The sequence below is a fragment of the Grus americana genome, chromosome 2 (assembly GCF_028858705.1).
Source record: "Grus americana isolate bGruAme1 chromosome 2, bGruAme1.mat, whole genome shotgun sequence".
Classification (NCBI taxonomy): domain Eukaryota; kingdom Metazoa; phylum Chordata; class Aves; order Gruiformes; family Gruidae; genus Grus; species Grus americana.
The window spans coordinates 22,379,836-22,402,345 of record NC_072853.1 but is presented as its reverse complement, the minus strand read 5'-3'; the positions used below and the strand labels follow the sequence as shown (position 1 = coordinate 22,402,345).

The window sequence follows — 22,510 nt, the reverse complement described above, 5'->3', positions numbered from 1 at the left end:
CACAGACAAATAGTTTGTCATTAAAAATCAAGTCTTCAGCCTTCACCAGTCTTAAGAACCTGTAGATTTTTTTTTTTTTTATAAAGTCATCTCAAAGACTTCTCTAAGTAAATTCAGAATCAAATGTATTTCCTGAATAGTTTCCTTGGTTAATTTCCCTAATAACTTGACTGACTTTGGAGTTTTATTTGAACTTTAATCATTAAATTGAAGTTTAATAATTTTTGAGATTCCTAGACAGAGTTCAGACAATGGCAGTTATTTTTAGCAAATAAGTCTCATAAAACAGTTCTATTTAAATTACATTAGAAAAGATCAAAAGCAATTATCATAGGGCATTTTTCTCCCTCCCTTTGTCTTACCACAGTTAAAACTTCCTATTCCCCAGTTTTCCTTCCCTGTGTCCCAGAGTAATTAATATTATTATTCCAGACAGGAGAGACCAAGGTTGTAGTGAGAATGCTTCCTGTCATTTTGTGGAAATTTCACTGTTAAACAAGAGAGAAAGTTTTTCTCATTTTACTTCTGCCTTTCTGAACAGGTCCCGGCCCCTACCAAGAATCTTATTTTTTCTAAAACATGTGTGTTGCAGATCTGTACCTCCACAGTGTCCTACAACTTTCTCACCTGGAATTGCACAAATGTGCTGAGTATTTGTCGAAACCATAGGTTGCTCCTCCTGCCACTGCCTTCTTACTATTGAAAAATATCTGTTTGGGTGAACTCTTACCGTGTTCTTGTCACTTGACTCTGACTGACTTTGTGTCTCATGAAACACACTCTGAGTCTCATCGAGATTTCACAGCTGTGTATGTGCTAAAGGATATGGTTTTCTTTTTTTAAGAAAAAAATATGTTAATTTCCAGATTACTGAAATTTGGAAAAAACTTTTTTACAGAGAGACTTGCAAAACCAATAGCATAATTCCTAGAGTTAGAATACCTCTGACAAAAGCCTGCTGTACCTGCTATTATTTAGGATTGTTTTCTGAGATATCTCTGCTGTGAGAAGTTTAATGATTTTCCTCAGCTCTTGAGTATTGTCTTTCAGATTGGGATCTCTGAAAGTAATTCAGAGAGTTGGCAACGTAGACCTTCCTGTCTTGGGCCACTTGTCCTAGGGTGTTCTCCGATCCTATTTCTCATGTATCCATTTGTCTAAGCTGCTCTCCTTTATCTTACTGTGTTCAGAGCTCACTCTTGTTTCCTTCATCACTCCAGAGTGCACCTCCAGTAGCAGAAGGTGCTTTTAACAAACGGCACTGAAAGCCCACGGTTTTTCTCTCTTCTATCTCTTGGAGTTGGATTGCAAAACATAAGTAAAACGGACTCTGTAAATATATTTAAATACTAAGTTGCTTCTTTTCTCCCTGTTGAAATTACTCTGATTGCACAGTCAACTCATGGTCTCTATTCACAAATATATTACCTAGCTGTTTTCACTGTTTTCAAGACTGTCACGATGTGACATGTAATAGAATGTAGTCGGTATACATACACCGTATTAAAGTTGCAGATTTAAACTTGCCTGAAACCCTGCGGAAGAGCACACATAGTAAATGCATCATACCGATGGTTAAATTTGCATACAAATGTTTTCTCTGAATTAGATCTCTTCCCACATGTTGTTAACTTTGACAGCCTTACTATTATACCAAGATACACTCTGTGTTTGCCATCACAGGCAAGGAACGGGGAGATTACACTACATTGTAGTCCAACTTTGTATGTACTTCTGTGAGCTGCTGGAGAAGCTGGGGGGTAGGAGGAAGGAATGAGTGATCTTCTTTTTTTTTTCTTTTTTTTTTTTTTCTTCATCACAATGCCCTTTGGCCCATGCACAGATCAATGGCATACTCTTCACAGTGTTCAAAGAAAGGAGCATGTGGTCGTAGGAACTGCCAGTCTCTTTTTCCAGATTCTCTTGTATTTCAAATTTAACTGGAAAATAAAAATAAAACAACTTCTTGACGTGATGGAGCCTCAGAATGATCTTAACTAGTTGAACCTAATGACTACATGGGGTTTTGTCTATCTCTGTAGTGACACTTTGCTTTTGTTAGCAAGCTCCATGCTTGAAGAACACACTCAGAGATGTGTCTTGCTTGAGAACAAACAGATAGCTAACTAGAAGAGTAAGTAAATCTGAAAATCTTTTTACAGTCATATATGTACTTCTTCTATATCAGATGAGCAAAGGTTTATGTGCCCAAAAGCTTATATATTGTGTTCACCTACAACAGTCAGTGTAAAAGTTACTAATTACTCCTGTAAGCTTTGTTCTGGTGGTGTAATTTCATTGTACAGAAATTACAGGTAATTGGTTAGATGGTACTGAATTTCGGAAAAGCATTAGTGTTGATTTAGAGAGAGCCTGGTGGAATTAGAGGGGCTGGCTTTCATTTTGCTAACTATTTCTCCCATCCTGATAGCACTAGAAATTTATCTTTTAATTTCAAACTGTGCAAAATAGATCCATGTTCGATTTAATTTCTTCTTCAAGCTATCTTAAAATAATCCAGTCTTAAAATGTGTATGGAAACAGTGTAATAACAATATATACTTTATCACATCAATAAATTTTTGCTTTCATTTTTGTTCAAATTAATAGAGCTATCTGCAATTCTGGAACCAGAAAATGAAACAGTTCTTGGACAGTAAATTATATTTGCCACCTGTTGCAATATTCAGAAACCATATCATGTGCTATTAAGTTCCAGGTGTAGACCTTTATCAAAGGTAGCTCAGCAAATTCCTTGTTCCAGTCCCAGGTGTGTAACAGCACACCTAGGACTCTTTGGACACAGTTAGACATTATGGCACAGCAGGGGATGGTATAAATGTTTAATTATCTAGATTTGGCTTCAGTGGCTGGAAACCGATGTCTATATATATAAATAATGAAGACATTGCTAGTAATAGAGTAAAGCCGCAAACCTCCCAAGGTGGTTTTTTTGGTTGTTGTGGGTTTTTTGTGGTTTTTCTTTTTTTCCTCAACTGTTTACTTAGAGCTTTATTTAGATAGTGTCTTCAAGGAACAGTTTATTGATAGGTTAAGGAATTAAATGAAAAAGGCCTTGCACCTGGGTTAATATTGTCTGTTTGCTGTTTAGATCTGCTGTGTGAAAGAAGGAATTTGTATGGAAATATATCAAACACTGGATGCACAGGCAAGACAATTATTTAGCATAGTATGAGTGACTTTATATAGACAACTTCAGCAGATATCGGACTTCACTGCGTTCATGGAGAAATTAAAATAAATGTGAAAAGTACTGTGTTTAAATGAGATGTCATCTATGAAGTATAAATAGGAGGGTATTTGAAAATTAAAAATTCATTGGTTTGAATTATTATAAAGATGCCTTCATTCAGCATCAAGGAGATCTACGGAAACGCCTGGATTTCAGGTAGCTAATTCAATTTCAGTCAATTGATATCTGCTAATGTCGGTAGTTTTTTGTGAATTAGTTTCATATACTTCACAAGAAGTCCTTCTTACCATTTTAGATCTGCAAGAAATAAAGTAACTATTCTTTGTAAACCAAATACATTAAAAAAATTAACAGGAGTTCTGTTTGATATTGGGGATATTACGCTTTCATGAAATAAATCCCTAGAGTCTTTTTATACTGATAGAATCGTAGATGTATCTTTATTAACTGAAGCTAGAATCTTAGTCATTTAGTTTACTATGTATACAGATACACCTCCCATTTATCTTTAAATGTTTAAACTTCTTGGGCAGTGTTAATCACTAGTGTTCATTTAACCTGTTCATCTTTCAGTTTCAGTGTAATTGCTACATAACTTCAGAGTCATGACCTGGTTAATTAAGGTGTTCTTGCTCTCAGATACTTGGTCATGTGATTATGAAAGATGATATTTATTGTTGTGACCGATTTGGATTCCTTACAGTTCAAGGTAGGAGATATATGGTATCTCTCCAAGAGATGAGAATAGTTTTACCTCTACACTGAATACAGGGTTCAAATGCTTTTTTCTCCATGTGTACAATTGTCTAGTTGTCTGTTTGCATTCAGTATTAGTTAATTTTTAAACTATAGCACTGTTATTATTGTATATTTTTTTAACAAATTGGTTTTGCTCTGTACGTGGGAGAGAAACTCGTATATCTCTCTTAATCTGCTTTAAATTCTTTTTTAATTTTATTTAATCCTGGTTTTGTTTTCTTTTTGTCATGGACATCATTGGGAAAGGCCAAAGAAAACTTTCACTGTAGTGGATGTCTGGCCTCAGTCATTTGGGAAGAGCATAATCGTTTGCATTGTTATTAACATATTTGTTTTGTGGCAAAAAGTGAAAATTGGCTCACAATTTAGCGTATAGAATCAGACATCTATCTCAAGTGCTCATTAAAAATGTCTAAAAAAGTTATTTTTTTATTTATTTATCTTAACTATTTTTGGTTTATAGCTTCTTTATTTATTTATCTTAACTGGCTATTTATAAGACACTTGGAAATAAAATAGCTATGATCCTGCAGCATTAGACTTCTGTAATTTCATTGTGCCAAAAGCTTAATAAAATACCATAGGTATATTTTGTATTGTGAATAAGATTCTGATACTTCTATTGTAGTTATGTCACAAATTTAAAATTAAATTTTAATAATAAATATTAGCTTTATTAGGCTTTTCCTTTTCCTATAACTTTTAGTTTTTATTAACTTTATTTATTAATCTTTCCTTCTCAGGTTTAGTACAACACTACTAGCACAAATTATCTGGGGATTATTTAAGGAAAACGTCTTGCAAATGAAACATGTTAACTTTTTTAGTAAAGACATGGCCCTTCTTTTGGTGGTTTGTAAATAGGTATACTTTTATTTATGGGTTACCGTTCAGATCAGCATGGGGTTCTGTTAGCTGAAGCCTCCTGTAGGGCATAGGTGACATCCTGAACAAAGGCGGCTGTGAACTGACCGGGTCCTTTCATGAAAAAGATCCAGGCCTTAACATAAATACATTGTTTTGGCTCTGTATATAAACAGCGGAGCGTATCTGTGAAGCATATGTCCTTAAGAAATTATCTGCTGCAAGATATTTTAAATCAGAATTTTCATAAAACTTCTGTGATCAGTCACTGTTTCAGATCTTTCATAGAGTGGTTTGGGTTGGAAGGGACCTTTAAAGGTCATCTAGTCCAACCCCCAAATCTTTGGGGTATCTTTGTCAAAAAATATTCATAAATAAATGAATAGAAAGATAACTAGAGAAGTATGCATTTGATATGAAAGCATACAATGTCTGAGCCAACTGAGAATAATAGTACTGTAAATCTGGATGTAGTTGGCAGTGATGAAATCGGTGAGCACAGGAAACACAACATTACTTCCTTCAAGGATGGTGAAGATGACAGATCCAAACCCGCTGCCCCAATGTGCCACCTTGTTCCTGTCACTGTGATAATGCTCTCAGTGGGTGAGATGCTGTAGTAATCTACATTTATCCAGCCTCCCCTTAACCTGGGAAAGTGTGTTCTTCACATCTGTTGATGTGGAAAGGCAGCGCTAGATGACATGCACATATTGTAAATTTGTAATTTACATTGTAAATTCACATCCATGCTCTCTCTTATTTTTCCCTTAAGTGTGCAGTAGTTCTCACAGCTGATGCTGAATTGAAAAGAGTGTGTCTCTGGGCCAGAAGGAGAAGAGCTGTATATAGATCTGCAAGTTTCCTCTTACTGACCTCTTCAAAGCCACTATTTCTTATCTTATTAGCAGAAGTCCTGGCACATGAGAAGGAATCCAACACTGAATTTTGGGAATTAATGGAACCTAAATATATTTTGGTTTTAGACACCCCTGATATAATTTGGATAGTTTTTTAAAACTGCTAGACATGAAGGATCCTTTTTTACTCAAAGCAGATGCACAACTCTTTCCATATATATCAAAATAATTTGGTCCAGAGCTGGTTATATGCTTCTGTTTGGTTACAATAAACCTCAAAGCAGTCCTTCAGAAAGTTCCTGATGTTGTATGAAATGTAAAAAGGCAAGTCAGGTTCTTGCCCCTGTCATTTGAAAATTCTGCAATAAGATCTTTGTTATGCCTTTACAACTGTGGTTGCCCAGTGAGGGAGCTGCAGCTATTATTCTTAAAGTCTGAGGATATAAAAAAGTTACTGAGACTTGTCTCATAAATCTTGGCATTTACTAGATTTTCTACAGTTGATTAGAAAGCATTGCAAACATGCTACTTAGGTAAGGACCTTAGCTGTTAGTATTGTAAGTCCATAAAAAGTGATTTTGCTGTGGAATAGAAGCTTTTTCGTCCTGGGTCGTGGTTTAACCCCGGCTGGTAACTAAGCACTGCACAGCCGCTCATTCTCTCCGTGGCCCCGGTTGGTTGGGGGGAGAATCGGAAGGGTAAAAGTGAGAAACAAACTTGTGGGTTGAGATAAAAACAGTTTAATAATTAAAAAGAAGTAATAATAAAAAAATAAAATTGTAAGTAAAAGAGAAAAAAAAGTAACAGAGAGAGGAAAATAAAACCCAGGAAAGACAAGTGATGCAAATGAAAACAATTGCTCATCACAAATCAACTGATACCCAGCCAGTTCCTGAGCAGCACGCCCCTGCCAACCTCCCCCCAGTTTATTGCTGAGCATGACGTCATATGGTATGGAAAAACCCTTTGGTCAGTTGGGGTCAGCTGTCCCAACTGTGTCCCCTCCCAAGTCCTTGTGCACCACCTCCATCCTACCCGCTGGTGGGGCACTCTGAGGAGCAAAGGCCTTGATGCTATGTAAGCACTGCTCAGCAGTTACTAAAAAGTCAGTGTGTTATCAACGCTGTTTTCAGCACAAATCCAAAACACAGCCCCATAGCAGCTACTATGAAGAAATTTAACTTGTCCCAGCCAAACGCACTACATCCTGTGCCTTTCATCCTTGTAGTTGTGTGTGATCACGTTCTAACGCCGGTTATAGTTATATGCATGGTGATGCTAATTTTGATGTGACCAGTTCTTCCCCTGTCTTGTGTGCCTTATGCTTACAGAAAATCAACTTGTCAAACAGGAATGAAGACATAACTGATCCCAAGTAATTCTGCAAATAAATCTTTAGCAGATGAAAAATATTTGCCTTTCCAATCGCTTTGACCTAGGTCCCAAGGAATCCTTTAAGTTACTGAAGTTTTATTTCATCTTCACCCTGTTTTTCTTTAACAATCAGTAAAATTCCATGAAGGTGGGGTTTTTTGCCTGTATTTCATAATTTTGGTATTATGAACGTCTATATTTTGAAGAAATCATCCTTTACAACTATGAACTTAATGCTATGTCCATGTGAGGACCCTTATCTGAGGGGATGAAAATGATGAAAGTATCTAGTTTTATTGACTTGTTTTTTTGAGTAGGATGTTAGCAAATATAGAAAAAATCATAGAAAACTTTAAAAAGTGCATATCCTTACTCAATAGGCTTTATCGAATGCACGCTCCTCTACTCATCCATTTAAATATTTTACCATTTTCTGACCTCTAAATAAAGATAGCAGATTCTGATTTTAGGCCGAAGAACTGCTATTTTCACTTCTTTTGGTTGTAGTGTAACTGCACTAAGATAAAAAAAAAAAAATTGTAATTCATTTTTTGAAGTAATTTGTCTCTGAACCAAATTTTTTTTTTTTTTCTGATAGGACATTTGAGAATGTTCAGGGAACTGCTCTGAATACATGAGAAGAAACTATGCAGCATTCTTATTGTTTTGACGTTCCTTTTGTAAAAATTGAAAGTGTACGTACTGTTTGCTTTCAGAAGTCAGAGCAGGTGCGCATTTACTACAGTGACGTTAGCTATCTGTGAGGTACTCTCTTGAAAACAGCGTTATTCAAGAAACATTTTTCAGGCACCATCTAATGCTGAACGTGATATAAGAAAAGTGCAGTTCTATCATATTGCTTCAAAACCAAGGACAGTTTCCATTGTTCATTAGTATTGGCTGAATCACAGACGGGTACAGCAGGCTGTAAATTGTGTATCATCAGCTGAGTCTTGGGAACGTGTTTTTCAGGTTAGATACGTTAAAAAACAGAATACCATCTCCCTTTTCTTGTATTATATCAGGTCTTCTGTGTTGTCTATTGGTAGCTTTATTGCTTTCACACTTAACTAATATTGATCTAAAATTAATATTTTTTTTTGGTAAAAGAGTTTTTTCCTTTCCCATTTGCAAATATGAGTCACATGGAATCAGTCTTTGAGAGTTTTTTCTCTTTGCAGCAGTTTAATTGAAGCTGGAGCAATTTTGCCTTTGCAAACATTAGTTGTAGTGCGGGGGACCCTCAGTCTTTCAGAATTTCTTTTTACAATTTACCACTTTTTAAAAAGTCTTTTGAAATGCTATCAGTGTATTTTGAAGAATGGGCTGGAATTTCAGGTCTAGAATCCACGACAGTAAGCTGATCTTCATAAGCTCAGTTGTGGTCATCCATTACATAAAACCAGGAGGCAGTTTACTGGCATACTCATCATCTGTCATCCGCTTTGATTTAAACGTATTACTGCAGCTAGTGTCCTAATCGTAAAAAACAAAGAACAAAACCAACCAAAAGACTACACAAAACTTTGTCAGTGCTTCTATGACACTTAAATTAGGATTTCAAACATCTGATTTCTTTGTACTGGCAGACACAGGAAAAAAGAGAAAGAGCTTTCAAATTAGGGAATAAAATTAAAGTTCTTTAAGTATATTTTTAGTCAATTACAAAAACCAAAACTGGTTCTAATTTGGAACTTGAGAGTTCCTGCTACTGAATGATCTGATAATATGAGCTGTGCAACAGAAATACAAGAAAATCTTTACAGTTTTTTGGTCAGTTTAATATAGTTAAATGAGGCTTTTATTTGGAACCAGCTATTTTAAAGCTAAACTAGATACTGTTGTGGTAGAAAAAATCTTTTAAAAAAAAAAAAAGAAAAGAAAGAGATGAAACCAAACCAAACTGTTCTAAGAATAAAAGTAGTTAAAGCATCTTGGTCTTTGACCAATGTTAACTGTTGACACAGGGGATTTTGCAAATTCAGAAAGATTCAAGGATTTGCACTGTGGAAATTTGTACTTCATATATTTGAAGAAATCCTAAAGTACCTAAATTTAGTTTTGTTTATAGAAAAGCTGACGCTATAGCATCAACAATTGCATCAGAAAATGCTGTAATACGGTGCAACTATTCAAATACTTAAAGCTAGGTGTTAGACCAATACAGGGCCTTTAAGCCTTTCAAGTATCTACATTTGAAATCTAAAATAAAATAAAAATAAAATGAAACAGGACTCTTTCGAGAAATCTGGCTAACTTTAGAGGCTGTTGACAGAAATGCTAGAAGTATTGAAAGAAGACTTCAAAGTTTTTGTTACAACTTTCCGAAGCCTGTTGCTGTTGGTGCGTGGCTGCACCATTGCTCACGCGATACCAGACTAAAGCCCACTAGAGGGAGCCAGAAATATTTTATTATGATGATGCCAGGTCAGTATTTCAGATGATTTCCATTTCTACTTTTCATCCAAGTCTAGGAAAGTGTAACGTAATGCTGTGTCCTTTATGGCACATTCTAATCTGCATGTCATATAGTTGTCATAGGTAAGGGTTTGTTCATGCCCCAAATCCATGAAGCAGGAGCTGTCTGCTGTGTGAGGTGATTATTTGAGGTAGAGCATGCCAGCAGTTACAAACTTACACGTAACAACTAGGGAAGAAAGGGATGGCTTTGTCAGAGATAAATAGACCACTGTCTTCGCTTCCAGTAGAATTAAATATAGGTTAGATCTGGTCCAGAATGAGGAATGAAAACACATATACCTTCACATACTGAGAAGATAAAAATTTCTTTCATAGAGAAACCATTGTGTCAGGATTTAATCTCAGCAAAAGTGCCTGTTTAACTGCTTTTCTTTCTGAAGCCTCAATCATTTTATGTAGGCTACATGTAGTGTCTCCACAGACCTTGGCTTGCTTCACTCAACATTGTCTGTAGTGTATACTGAAAAAATGAAGGGAGAAGCAGAAGCCTCATGGAGATGATAATAGTAAGATATGTTGGTTTATCAGAGTAAATTGATAAGAACTTCCAGCTGTGAGCTGGAATGTAATAACTGCACAGCCTATTTAAAAAGATTTCCCAACAAATTCCATGCTCTTTGTTAGGCAAACTGCATGTCATTTCTAAGGCACAGACATAGTTTCCAGGATACACTTCTAGAAAGCCTTTTATTCTGATGCGAACTTCAAATCCTGATGCGAAGTTTGTCAGGACTGAATTACCTTTATAATTAGGCGATACTCTTTGAAAAGTCTGCTAGTCGTTAGCTGCAAACTGAAATCGTAGTGTGGATTTTTGAAGAGAGATGTTTCCTGTTCTTACTTCATCTCTATTCTCATATTAGGAATTTGGAAGGACGTGAAGGACTTGAGGTGTGAGACTTTGAGTTGTTCTGCTTTATGCTGTCAGCTCACATACACATACTGCGTACGTGAAGAGTTTTACCGCCTTCTATCTCTTTCCCCACAAGAGGGAAGGATGCAAAAGAACAATAAAGCAGAAAGTGGTTGTTAAACTGTAGATACAATTATCTGAGTGAAATGCGAAGCAGTACTTATTTTAGGGAAGGCAGTAATTCTCACTCGTAACACTTTCAAAGCCTGCTAATTTATGCTAGCAGTGAAGGGGAAGCATTCACCTAGCTACTTCAACAGGCTGCTGAAGTAGCAGAAGGACTTTGCATACGTGGAATTTGTAGATACTTTTAAGGAAGAAATAATTTTGGAAGTACAGAGAATTATCAATAGGTATAAAGTAGAAACGTAGGCTAATTAGATGTGTTTCCTAACAAAGGGGGTTATTCGACACCGGAATTAAAAAAAATAGCTTTATTTCATTGGAAATAACTTCCTTTTTCCTTTTGTAAAATATGGCTGTTCTCTTCAGCATGTTGGTAAGTAATATATACCTGACTGTGTTAGGTGTCACTCAGTCTGTTGCTTTTCTACTCCTAGTTCTCCTTTTCTATTTTGAAATTCTGACATAGTGGCATACATGTAAAATATTTTTTTTAATCTTAACTTTTCTTACTGTTCCGTCAGAGTTAACTGTGGCTGCATCTCATGTAGGCATAAGATGGGTAGCTGTTGTAGCATGCAACTCAGTGTAGGTTACCAGCCTGGACAGCATAGCGTAGCTAGCTGGTTGAGGGAGGCGATTGTCCCACCCTTTTCCGCACCCCACCTCGAGTACTGTGTGCAGTTTTGGGCGCCTCAACGTAGGAGGGACATCAGACTGTTAGGGTGTGTCTAGAGGAGGGAGACCAAGATGGTGAAAGGTCTCAAGGGCAAGACTTACAAGGAACGGCTGAGGTCACTTGGCTTGTTCAGCTTGGAGAAGAGAAGGCTGAGGGGTGACCTCATCGCAGTCTACAGCTTCCTCAAGGGGGGCAATGGAGGGGGAGCTGCTGATCTCTCTCTGGTGACTAGTGATAGGACATGAGGAGATAGAATGAAGCTGCATCAGGCAAAGTTCAGATTGGACATTAGGAAAAGGTTCTTTACTGAGAGGATGGTCGGTCACTGCAATAGGCTCCTCAGGGAAGTGGTTACAGCACCAACCCTGTCAGAGTTCAAGGAGCATCTGGATGATCCTCTTAGTTATATGGTTTAGTTTTAGGTAGTCCTGTGAGAAGCAGGGAGTTGGACTTGATGTTCCTTATGAGTCCTTCCAACCTGAGATATTCCTTGATTCTATGACTCTATGTGTCTTATTTTTTGTCTGAGCTTTGCAGCTTGCACTGAGAGCTGTGCTGCTGTGACTACATTGTCAGGGTATAGGCAGCAAGTTTATGGTAAGTTGAAGAACATCTATGTGGGATTCAATACAGCAGTAACTGCCTGATAAGCATCTCAATTTTTCTATTACCATTCTGTTACATTTCATTACAGTTGGATCTTTCATTTTTCTTAGACAATTTCAGTAATGAGTGATGACAGAGATGATGTAAGTGGTGGAGTTCTGCTGACTTCAATTTAATGCTATTTGCATACATACCCCAGGCTTATTGTGGTCCTGTCACATTTGCTCCCTTTTTGGCCTCTTATTGATGTTGATATCATGTCTTGTAGTACTAAATAACCTGTGAACACTTAGTGCTATTCATCTTCAGACTGTTTACAAGTGTTAACTAATGAATATGCTCACCACCTCTGTGCTGTAGATCATTTGTTATTTTTATTAGCTGGTTCTTAATGAAGCTGTGACACTAGTACAGAATTTTGAACACAAAGTGGCATAAATAACATCTAATTGAGATTTTCAGGCAACAAAATTCTCAAAATCAAATGACTGTAAGGTATTTTAATACTTTTACCAGTGCCTTTGAGAGCAAAAAACTTTGTAAAATAAAACAACTTGGAACTGTCATTTGGATATTGTGTGCCAAATCTGGTGGAACACAGTACTTATTTTGCCTGAATTAATTATTATAAAAATTTTAAAGAAAATAAAAAAATGTTGTAATAATCCTTTCTTAAATAAAACTTAATATTTTTAGACACCCTGTATTTGTGTTATAAACTGTTAGCGTCAATCACTTTTCTATAAAACTGTTGAAAATTAGTAATTCTAATGTCTATTTATATTACCTTACTCCATCCATGACTGCCTATTTGTATTTTTCTACCAAAAAATTTAACTGCCTTTCCTCCATCACAAATTTTTAATTCATCAGCAAAGTTGCTCTAACAGTAGTGTCTACAGAGAGAATTATTTTTCGAGGAATTAAAGGAACAAAGAGGCAAAAACAATCGGACTGAGCAGTCCAAGGAACTCGTTTGTGTGCAAAGATGGCTAGGGATTAGGGTACAACAATTAACTGTAATTTCTTTGCAGAAGATTAAGTGATACAACACCACCTAGAAATTACTGGTTAAACTGAAACAATAAGGATTAATTGAATAATGATATAGGGGGGAAAGCTATAAGCAACTCCCTAGCCAAGTTTCTCAAGCATTAATACTGGGGAAGATCTTTAATATTTTCACTAGTGGTCTTGGCACAGAGAACAAGAATGCCGTAATTGAATACACCGGTGACACAAAGTTGGATACTTATCAGTACAGGGGAGCAAGGGGATACTGTATAATAAAGAACCAGATGACCTTGTGAACTCTAGTAGTTTAAATGAGTGAGATTAAATAGCACTAAGTGTAAAATCAGAAATTTAAGGACTACTAAGAATTTCTACTCTGAACTACAGGCCAGGGATTCCTGTGTGGCTCAGTCCTGCTCAACAGCCCTGAATTCTGCTTTCCATAGCAGGGTGGCTCTGTCCAAGCTGCTTTTTGGGAGCAGTTCTTGCTCCATGCTGTTCTCCTGCGCTGTGTGCTGGCATTGTCTGGGAGATGCTGCTTAGCCAAGGCCTGACTGTGCCAGGAAGCGCAAGAATTAACAGGCAATCACGGGCCAGCACCTGGCTCCGTGACGTGGTTATGTCTTGCTAGTATAGGCATAGCCTGAAAGAGCAGAATCTGTTTGGTCTTGAAAAATGTAAACAGAGAGGGTATGTGATTGCTCTCTATGAAAACATCAGGCAGCAAACGCCGAGGAGAGAAAGGAGCTATTTAAATGGTATGAGAATAAATAGCAATAAACTAGCTTGGAATAAATGAGCACTGGAAATTAAAAGACATCCTCTCCATTCTAGCCGTAGGATTTGGAAAAGCGTTTTGACGGATTTTGGCCTCATTATTTCTAGTTAATTTTAAGATGGAACTTTATTAAATTATAAAGTTGTTAAAAAAAATACCCTTGCCTGAAGCAGCAGGCAACTGGAATCAATATACGAGATCTCTTCCTATCCAGTATTCCTACTTAATGAGCTTAAACTTGCTGAGAAAAGTGACAGCGACTGCATGCTCAGTTCTCTTGCTTTCCTAAGATTGTTACAAATCTGAAACTTCAGTAGAGGTGTAGCTTGGTCAGCTGTACATTCTCAATATATTACATAATTATGCAAGTTTCCAAGGTTAAAGAAAGACCACGTGGAGCTGTGTTGTGGATTCTGTTCACTTATGGCAGGTTTATTTCATGCCCAAACCCACCGCACTGATTTAATGAGCCCTCATGGCCCTGGCGAGTACTGTGTGGGCTTAGAAACTCCATTTTGGAAGCAGCGTAGCTGTATTTGCTGGGATGTAACACTCACTCGTGTGTACTATGTCCAGATGACACCTGGTTTCACATTAGCCATTTCCTCACTGGAAGTCTTTACACCACCTAGCTCTTCACGAAATCATGAAAGCTCGGGAAGGAGTTGTGTATGGTCAGTATGGCACTGTGCAGGAATTATGCACTATTTCCAGTGGCATTGACAGAAACACTTTGGACTGGATAGTGTTGAGTTGTGCCTGTGCCATAATGAAAAAAAGCAAATCAGTGCCTTTACAGATCTTAAAGAATATCAGTTATGTTATGTGTGAACTACTTCTTTTTATACAGTATAATTGAGGAAGAACGTGCTCTGGCTTATATTAACCCACCTAGATTAGTGTTCCAACTAAGAGTTTCTAGTTCTACTGTGCATGTGGAAGCCTTTTTCACATTTTTTGAACATAAATAATATGTTTTCCTAGTCAAAAGTCTTATTCACTAATTGTACTCTTGGATAAAAAAAAAGTTTGAAGAAAATAGCTAGTATGTGCCTTAAGGATAATTAAAAAATTGATACAAGAGAGATGCACTGGCATTAGGATGACAAACAGAATTAGTACAAAAGAGTGAGTATACCTTTTTAAAATTGTAGTCACTTGTGATATTTTTCTCTTATGCTTAAAAGATAGAACCATGTAACTACATATACTGTATCAAACGCACGCACAAGAAGGAATATATGAGATGTTAGTGTCATACCCGTATCGCAAGCTTTCCTACTTTTATTAACTGGTATTGGAATCCTTGTGGTATTGAACAGAATTTTGGGGGATGGGTATCCATTTGCAATTATGGATATAGGGCCAATAAAGGTTATAGCAGTTCTCACATTTTGTCAAACTGGTTATAACTTTATTACTTGCATGAAAGTGAAAGTCAGTACCATAGCACAGACTAGTGGCATAGCAAAAAATTGAAAAGCAGGGTAATCTTTATCAGCTCTTATAACAGTCACAAATCCAGAGGTTATTTTTGCTCCCGTAATATACTTCACTGACTAAAAGCATTAATTTCACAGAAGGGAAAGGTGTGACACAAAAGGTGAAGGTGTCCCACAGGTATGGTTGAATGAATAAGGTAGAGTTACATGGATGAATAGTACGGTCTAGCCTCTGTTTGCTATAGTGCAGTATCAGACTAGACTAGACTAGAATATTTTCAGTTGGAAGGAAACTACAACGACCATCTCGTCCAACTGCCTGACCACTTCAGGGCTGACCAAAAGTTAAAGCATTGTTGTTAAGGGCATTGCCCAAATGCCTCTTAAACACTGCCAGGCTTGGGGCATCGACCACCTCTCTAGGAAGCCTGTTCCAGTGTTTGACCACCCTCTTGCTAAAGAAATGCATCCTCATGTCCAGTCTGAACCTCCCCAACCTACCAGGCAATGTCAATAATATAATTAATTTCTTTTTAGAGGATATGAAATCTTGCAGATTCATTTTGCCTTGAAAGAGAAGCAGTAAAGTTGATTGATATAAAATAAAAACCTAAACCATCTTTAAGAAATATTTCACAGTACTGTAGCTACTACAAGTTTTTGTTCTTAGTTACGATCAAATAAATCAAGAGTTGTTCTGTTGACCTTGAAACAATTGTTTGGCATTTATTTTTATGTAGAAAAATAGTTACCAAAATGCAGGTGCAAATGATCATAGAATCATTCAGTTTGGAACGGACCTGGGATTTATCTGGTCCAACATCCTGCTGAAAGTAGGATCGACACTGGAAAAGAAAAGAGAAAACCTATTAAGTTTCAAAAAAGAGTAGATGCTTAGAAAGAAAACAGCAGAAAAAGTAAAACAAGATTTCTTTGAAAAAAGGTAGAAATTAATGATGGGGGGACCCTCATGTTTACATGGTGATGACTTGTCTGTACAGTCAGAGCAGAAATATGAATTGGAAAAGTTTCTGCTTCATTAAAAATATATCTAGATGCTGCTGTTTACAATGCATGAGCATAAAGTAGGTATGATTTATTCCATTCACTCCCAAATAATGAATTTGTGTCTTTAAAATAGTTCTTAATAACTACAAAAGAAGCATCAGTAATCTGGACCTGAACCTCTAGAATGATGTCTCTGTAGATGAGCCCTAAATCCTCCAGCCATTGTAAAAGCCTCTGTGTTTTCCAGAAATATGAATGTTGGCTATTGATAGCATATGCTTTGTGTAAGTCTTACACAGTTGTAGGCAGTTGCTTCCATTAAAAAGGAATATCAAAATTAAAAAAATTAAAGGAAGCACCTCATAGAAAGCAATACAAATTCTCCCTCATCGATAATGGAAATCAGTACTCAGCTGTAAGAATACAGATTTCAGACGGGGAGGCGGGGGGAAGGAGCGAGAAGTGAATTATTGTTTTCTAGAGCAAACATCAGCCATTTTTTTGGCGGTATATAGAACCAAATAGATAGGATTTTATATTTTAGCTAACTTCAAGTCTCCTAATTTAAAGAGCTTTGAACTCTAAGTAATATGCAGAGTACCAAAAAGTTTTACTTCTAACAGGGGCAATTAATAGTGCTGTTGCTATTTTACTGGAAGACTTTGGGGGATTTTAATGTATTCAGAAACTAACCAATAATGAGAAAAGCAGTTCAGTCTCATTTTCTGGGGAGACAATGTTCAAAGTGACCCTCACAGCCCCAGAACCAGGAGACTGATTAAACTTACAGTTCTTGGGAAACACTGCCATATTTCAAATAGGCAAAATGGGGAAAGATCAGGAGAAATTGGGACCAGAGGTAAGGAAGATACCATTGGGCCCTACTTATACCAGGGCCACATTAGCCAAAGCTGTATAGATTTGCTATATAATTGTAACTTCCGTGACTACAGAGGAAGGTGACTCGTGTCACTGAGTGCCGGTGCTGATTTGGCAGTGTCTATTCCACATCGACGTAGTGACTATTGAAGGGACAAAGTACTCCTTCCTCAAAAAAAATTCTTTGATACAGGGTGGCTGCAAACATTGCCCTGCTCCGTAATGTAACGACATTGTTTTGTATCTGTGACAGACTGAAAAAAGAAAAAAAAAACTAACTGTAGTATGTTAGGAAACATGATTAGTTACCTTGATGCTGCACCCAAGCAAAGTTTTCCTACTCTTCCATTTTTGTTCCCCTTCCTTTCAATGCTGTGTTCTTGTTACCTTGTATAATGTTTAACGAATTGTATCTTACATAAAATAAGAGGAAAAAAAACCCCAACCCACCACATATATATTTAAACCAAGTGAAATTTTCTGAAGAACACTAGCAGCAAGCACAGCAGTTAATATAATGCTAATATATTAGGTGCTTCTGCAACCAGATGAACTCTAAGAGATTTGATAAAACCATAATAATAAATTTTACTGTCCTATGGAAGCCTTCCAGTACGATTTTGCACCTCTGCACACCTGTAATTCAAAGTAATATTCCTGATGAGGATTTGGTGTAATTATTTCTTAGATGGTAGTGTCTAACTGTCAAAGTCAGGCCAGTGTGTAATTAAATATACTGTGCCTTTTAATCTAAATAAAGTAAGATTTCCATTTTGTTCTTAGAAGTTTGTGTTAGGCCATCTGTAATTATACTTAGGGGAACAGTGAATGGTATTTTGTAAGGTAGCTGTCTTTTCACATAATTTATCTGAAAATATTAAAATGATTGTCATACTATATCCTTTTTATTACATATTTTTGCTTTAAAATGTCCGCAGAGGTAATGTCTTTAAAAATATTTTTTCCATTTTATTGAATTTAAAGTGGTGTGTGAAATGTGTTTTGAAGAATTTCATCTAATAGACAAATTTATAATGTTTTATTTAGGACAATACAAAGCAGTGATTTTCTGTGCAGTGTCTGACGTGTAGATGTGAAATGGCTGATTATGGCAGGTTTTGCAAAATTTATTTTTGTGGGCTTATGTAATAAAAAATGCTAATATTATCTGATGAAAGCTTTTGGAAAGTGTTAGCAGAAGTGAAAGCATATTATGAATAATCTTGTAAAAAATGGTGAAGAAATAAAAAATGAGGGAGAACTTGTTTGTTCCATGTATGGAATTAATCTTTGTGAATGGAAAGCATGTGGAAGGCTTGAGGCAAATCTGTCTAATCCAAATTCGGAATACTTCTTTTCAGTGTTGTGTAATAAAAGAAATTTCTCTTCACGAAACAAATTCAGTTAAGAGTTAATGTGAAAATGTCAGATTAGATATATTTTCACACTTTACAGGAGAAATTTATTTCAGAACTTCAGCAATTCTTATCCTGGGCACAAGGTGGTGTTTCAGCCTTTCGTACCGAAATGCGCAGCCCGACACAGAGCCACGAGCGCTTTAGATTCTCGTTTTAAACTGGTACTGAAATAATGATTAGAGATGTTGGAGAGCAGATTTTTGTCCATTTTTTCCTTTTCAAATTGGCAGCGTTCCCATGTTAGGAAGAACTGACACCCATGAATTGCAACACTGACCTTCATGTAAAAAATACGATCACAACTGTTGAAGTCTTCAAAGCGGAGGTTAGGAGATTTGAAAATGGGCGCAGTAAGTAGCATGCGTACTTTAGAGAGCAGATTTCCGATGACAGGCATTAGCCCTTTTTCAACGACTGCTTTAGAAGGGAAGCTTCTGCGGTTCTTCTTTGCGGATATGTCAAAACGCGTGTATTAAGCGTGCAATCCACTCGCGTGTTCTCCCCTTCCGTTTGCTGTGCTGCTGTCCCAGGCACGTGCAACGCTCTGTCCTGGCGGGACTCGGCAGGGACAGAGCTGCCCTGCGTGTGAGCCGCTCAGAGCTCTGTCGCAGAAGCAGAAATCCTGTCCAGGAATATGCCGCCTTCCCGTCTGCGCTCTTCCGATGCCATCTTACACGGATGTCTGTCATTTAATTGAGAGGTCTGAACTGTAAATTACCAATATTTTTTATGGGTAATTACAACGATTGCAATCTTATCTACGATAAGATGGAGAAGTCAGTTTAGCCCTGTACTAGCTGAGGGCTTGAATTTCTTGGTGCTCACCGAAAGCACCTAAATTTCTATGTGTGCGGGACAGATGCCATTCTGCTCACTGTGTGTGATTATGTGAAGCTAAAATTATAACTGCTTGGGTCAACACGATGGAAGTCTACATGTTGAAAGTACGTTGGAAATAAGGCTTTATCAGAAGTGTGAGCTATAAATATTATGAAACACTCTTAGAAAGACAGAAAACTTTGAAATACATAAATATATGCATTTTTCATGCATATATTTTCCAACATGAAATACCTTAAGTAATTTTTTTTTTTAATTTTGTTTCATGAGGCGCTTTCAGTTTAAGTGCTCATATTGTTTCCCGCAGGTATGACACAATTACTTTGGTAGTCTGTAAGAAACATTGCACAATGGAAACAGTTGGAACCAGTTTGACTTCAGCAGGGCCTGGGAGAAAAATATGATGTCTTCCTTGAAATGTCACTGACAGGCAGTGAAAAAACAGCTTCCAAGCTGTAGAGAAGGAAATAAAATACCAGATGATGGTACTGTAGATAGTGACAACAAAGATAGGCATAGCATCTTTAATAAGGGACTGGGTTTGATCAGACTCTTATCATAAAATGTTTACTTGTTTCATATGGCTCTCATGGCACTGACAGTTCTCTGTCTCATTGCTCTGTTCATCTACATCACCATCTACCTAGCTTGGCAGGACCCGAGGTTTATGTTGAAACAGATCACTAAATTTTGTGTGCCATGGGGAAGGTCAGGAGTACTCTTCCTGATTCTGCCTTTAGAGGAGGAGATATTAAATCATATCCATTCAGAAGGACCTCTCATTCTGTTGGGTACAGGAGAACAATGTCGGTCATTCCAGAGTGCAGTGTCCTGCAAGAACATGTGACTATCAGTCAAGGACGTAGTTGCTCGAGTGTTTAGACTTATCTAGTTTCTGTTACATTTTAACATCTACTGATGGAAGGAAAAATAGCATACAAAAAATTTGTGTGTGGGGGGGTTATCTTGCAGTCATTCAAATTGTTATATATTTTTATACTTAAATAATTGTTTCAGCTCTGGTCCTTTCATTGCGCTGACACATACATGGAAAGTTTAGAACTTCTTTCAGCTGTGTACAAACCATACAGAAATACGAAAGGTTTTTAATTGCTATTGATTAAAGAGGGCAAAAATACTTCTGTCTTTGGGGCTGAAATTTCAGTTTGGAGCTTTTGTGTACTTTCTAACTTAGTTAGCAAAGCTAAAACAGACCTGCTTTTAAATGTGTATTTGAATGATGGCCAGGCCTGAAGCATACCTGAAGCATACCATATTGACCTTTGTTCTCAGGACACCTAACCTACTTCAGACAGCAAGCTGCTCCTCAGGGAGTCTCTCTTTTACCCTCAGCGCTTTGATAGTTTGTTCTGTCTTGCTGAAATGAGCAGACACGAGTTCTCATAGATGGAGTATCAGCACTATAAACGGTTAAGAAGGAAGTTTAACAGGATGGGGCATATTGCCACTATTAAATGGAAAAGTGATGCCTCCTTTTCCTGCCCCAGCCTGGCAGTTTGTGAATGAGGCAGTCAGTGAGTTTAATTTGAGTACGAACCTTGTATCCAAGTAGCCTTCTATATGAAACTTTCATCAAAACATTTTTGGTGGGACTGGACTAGACAGCATGGTCCAAATTTTCTATGAGATAACTGCCTGGAGAATAAAAGTAAGACACAGACTGCAGCTTCTGAAACCTTTTCTGGTGGATGGAGCTAGATGTATTGTGTAGGTAGAAACTATTTTCCATGTGATTCAACCATTGAGCTAGCTGCATTTAAAAGAATAATGAATAGCATTACTGTAAGCCTTTCAATGTCCTGTACTGTAAACCCTTGGAAAAGAGGTAGTGTGGGGTAGGACTAGAACTGGAGGCATGATAACCTGATCGAAGGTTAAGTGTAGATATTTCAGAAACATGTAGTAAAAATGATACAATTTTGTCTGTGAACTAAGACAAAAATATATAATGAACAGAAGACATGAGTTAAGGTTGAAGAAAAAAGAATATTAAGGAGTGAAGGACTAAACTTGCAGTGAATTAATGCTATCTAAAATCCAAATTTTAAGATAACACAATAACTAGTTTGAACATGCCATTGCATTAATAACTGGTGTGTTGTATTTGATTCATTACATCCTGATTTATACTCATGGAACATAAGAACTGAAAGCGAAATTAACTTACAGATAATTGGCATTGGCAATTTCCTGGACTTGCCATGTGACAAAGGTGATTGAATACAAAAGCTTTGCAAGCAAGTACGTTTTAGAATATTAAAAAATCTCATTATTACGTGCAGGATCTCACAACTGGGCAGCTGTAATCATTTTAACAATTTAGTAAGCATACAGTGAAAGCTAAATCTTGGCTATGAAGTGGAGAGACTCACCACCTTACATATTGTGGTACTTTATTTATAAAATGGCTTTAATTTACAATAGCTTTGCAAATCAGGTCACTCTTGAAGTCAGTTTCTTCATGTAAATATAAGATACAGACCACCGCTGAAGTAAATCAGCAGAGCATTTTCAAGAATTACAAAATTACTTGTCTGCAGCAGCAGAGGATCTGTTCCAAAGTTCCTTACTCTGACTTGGAGAGGGACCGTTTACAAGGATGTGCAGTGATAGGACAAGGGGTGATGGTATTAAACTAAAAGAGGGTAGATTTATATTAGACATAAGGAATTAGACATACTGTGAGAGTGGTGAAGCACTGGCACAGGTTGCCCAGAGAAGCTGTGGATGCCCCCTCCCTGGAAGCGTTCAAGGCCAGGTTGGATGGGGCTTTGGGCAACCTGGTCTAGTGGAGGGTGTCCCTGCCCATGGCAGGGGGGTTGGAACTAGATGGTCTTTGAAGTCCCTTCCAACCCAAACCATTCTATGATGCTATCACTTGGTAAGAGAATGGATTAAATGTTTAATGGATTTTTTATTCCTTTTTTTGTGTCATCCTATCATCCTCAACCTGTAGTCTTCATTTTCAGATCTTACATTTACTGCCATTGGAATGTCAATATGTAGATCATTTACATTTATATGGCTACTATCTGTGGTTTTCCCTTGTATTATAAATGATAAAGCAAAAATAGAATAAAAGTATTTTTGTGTTTGTATTTTTTTCTAAAACAATTTCCTCCAAGGTTGTACAAATGTATTTTATTCTGCTGTGGATAAATTATTGTAATTTTAATAGAATGAATTAAAGTAATATTCTCTCTGCCTTTGGAAGTGTCAGCAATCAGTTGATGTATG

General features: G+C 37.0%; 1 protein-coding gene across 38 annotated transcripts in view; it reads left to right on the top strand.

Annotated features, from left to right (window-relative positions):
- Positions 1-22,510, top strand: part of RIMS2 (regulating synaptic membrane exocytosis 2) — a 502,429-nt gene that overhangs the window by 120,445 nt on the left and 359,474 nt on the right. The window lies entirely within an intron of this gene.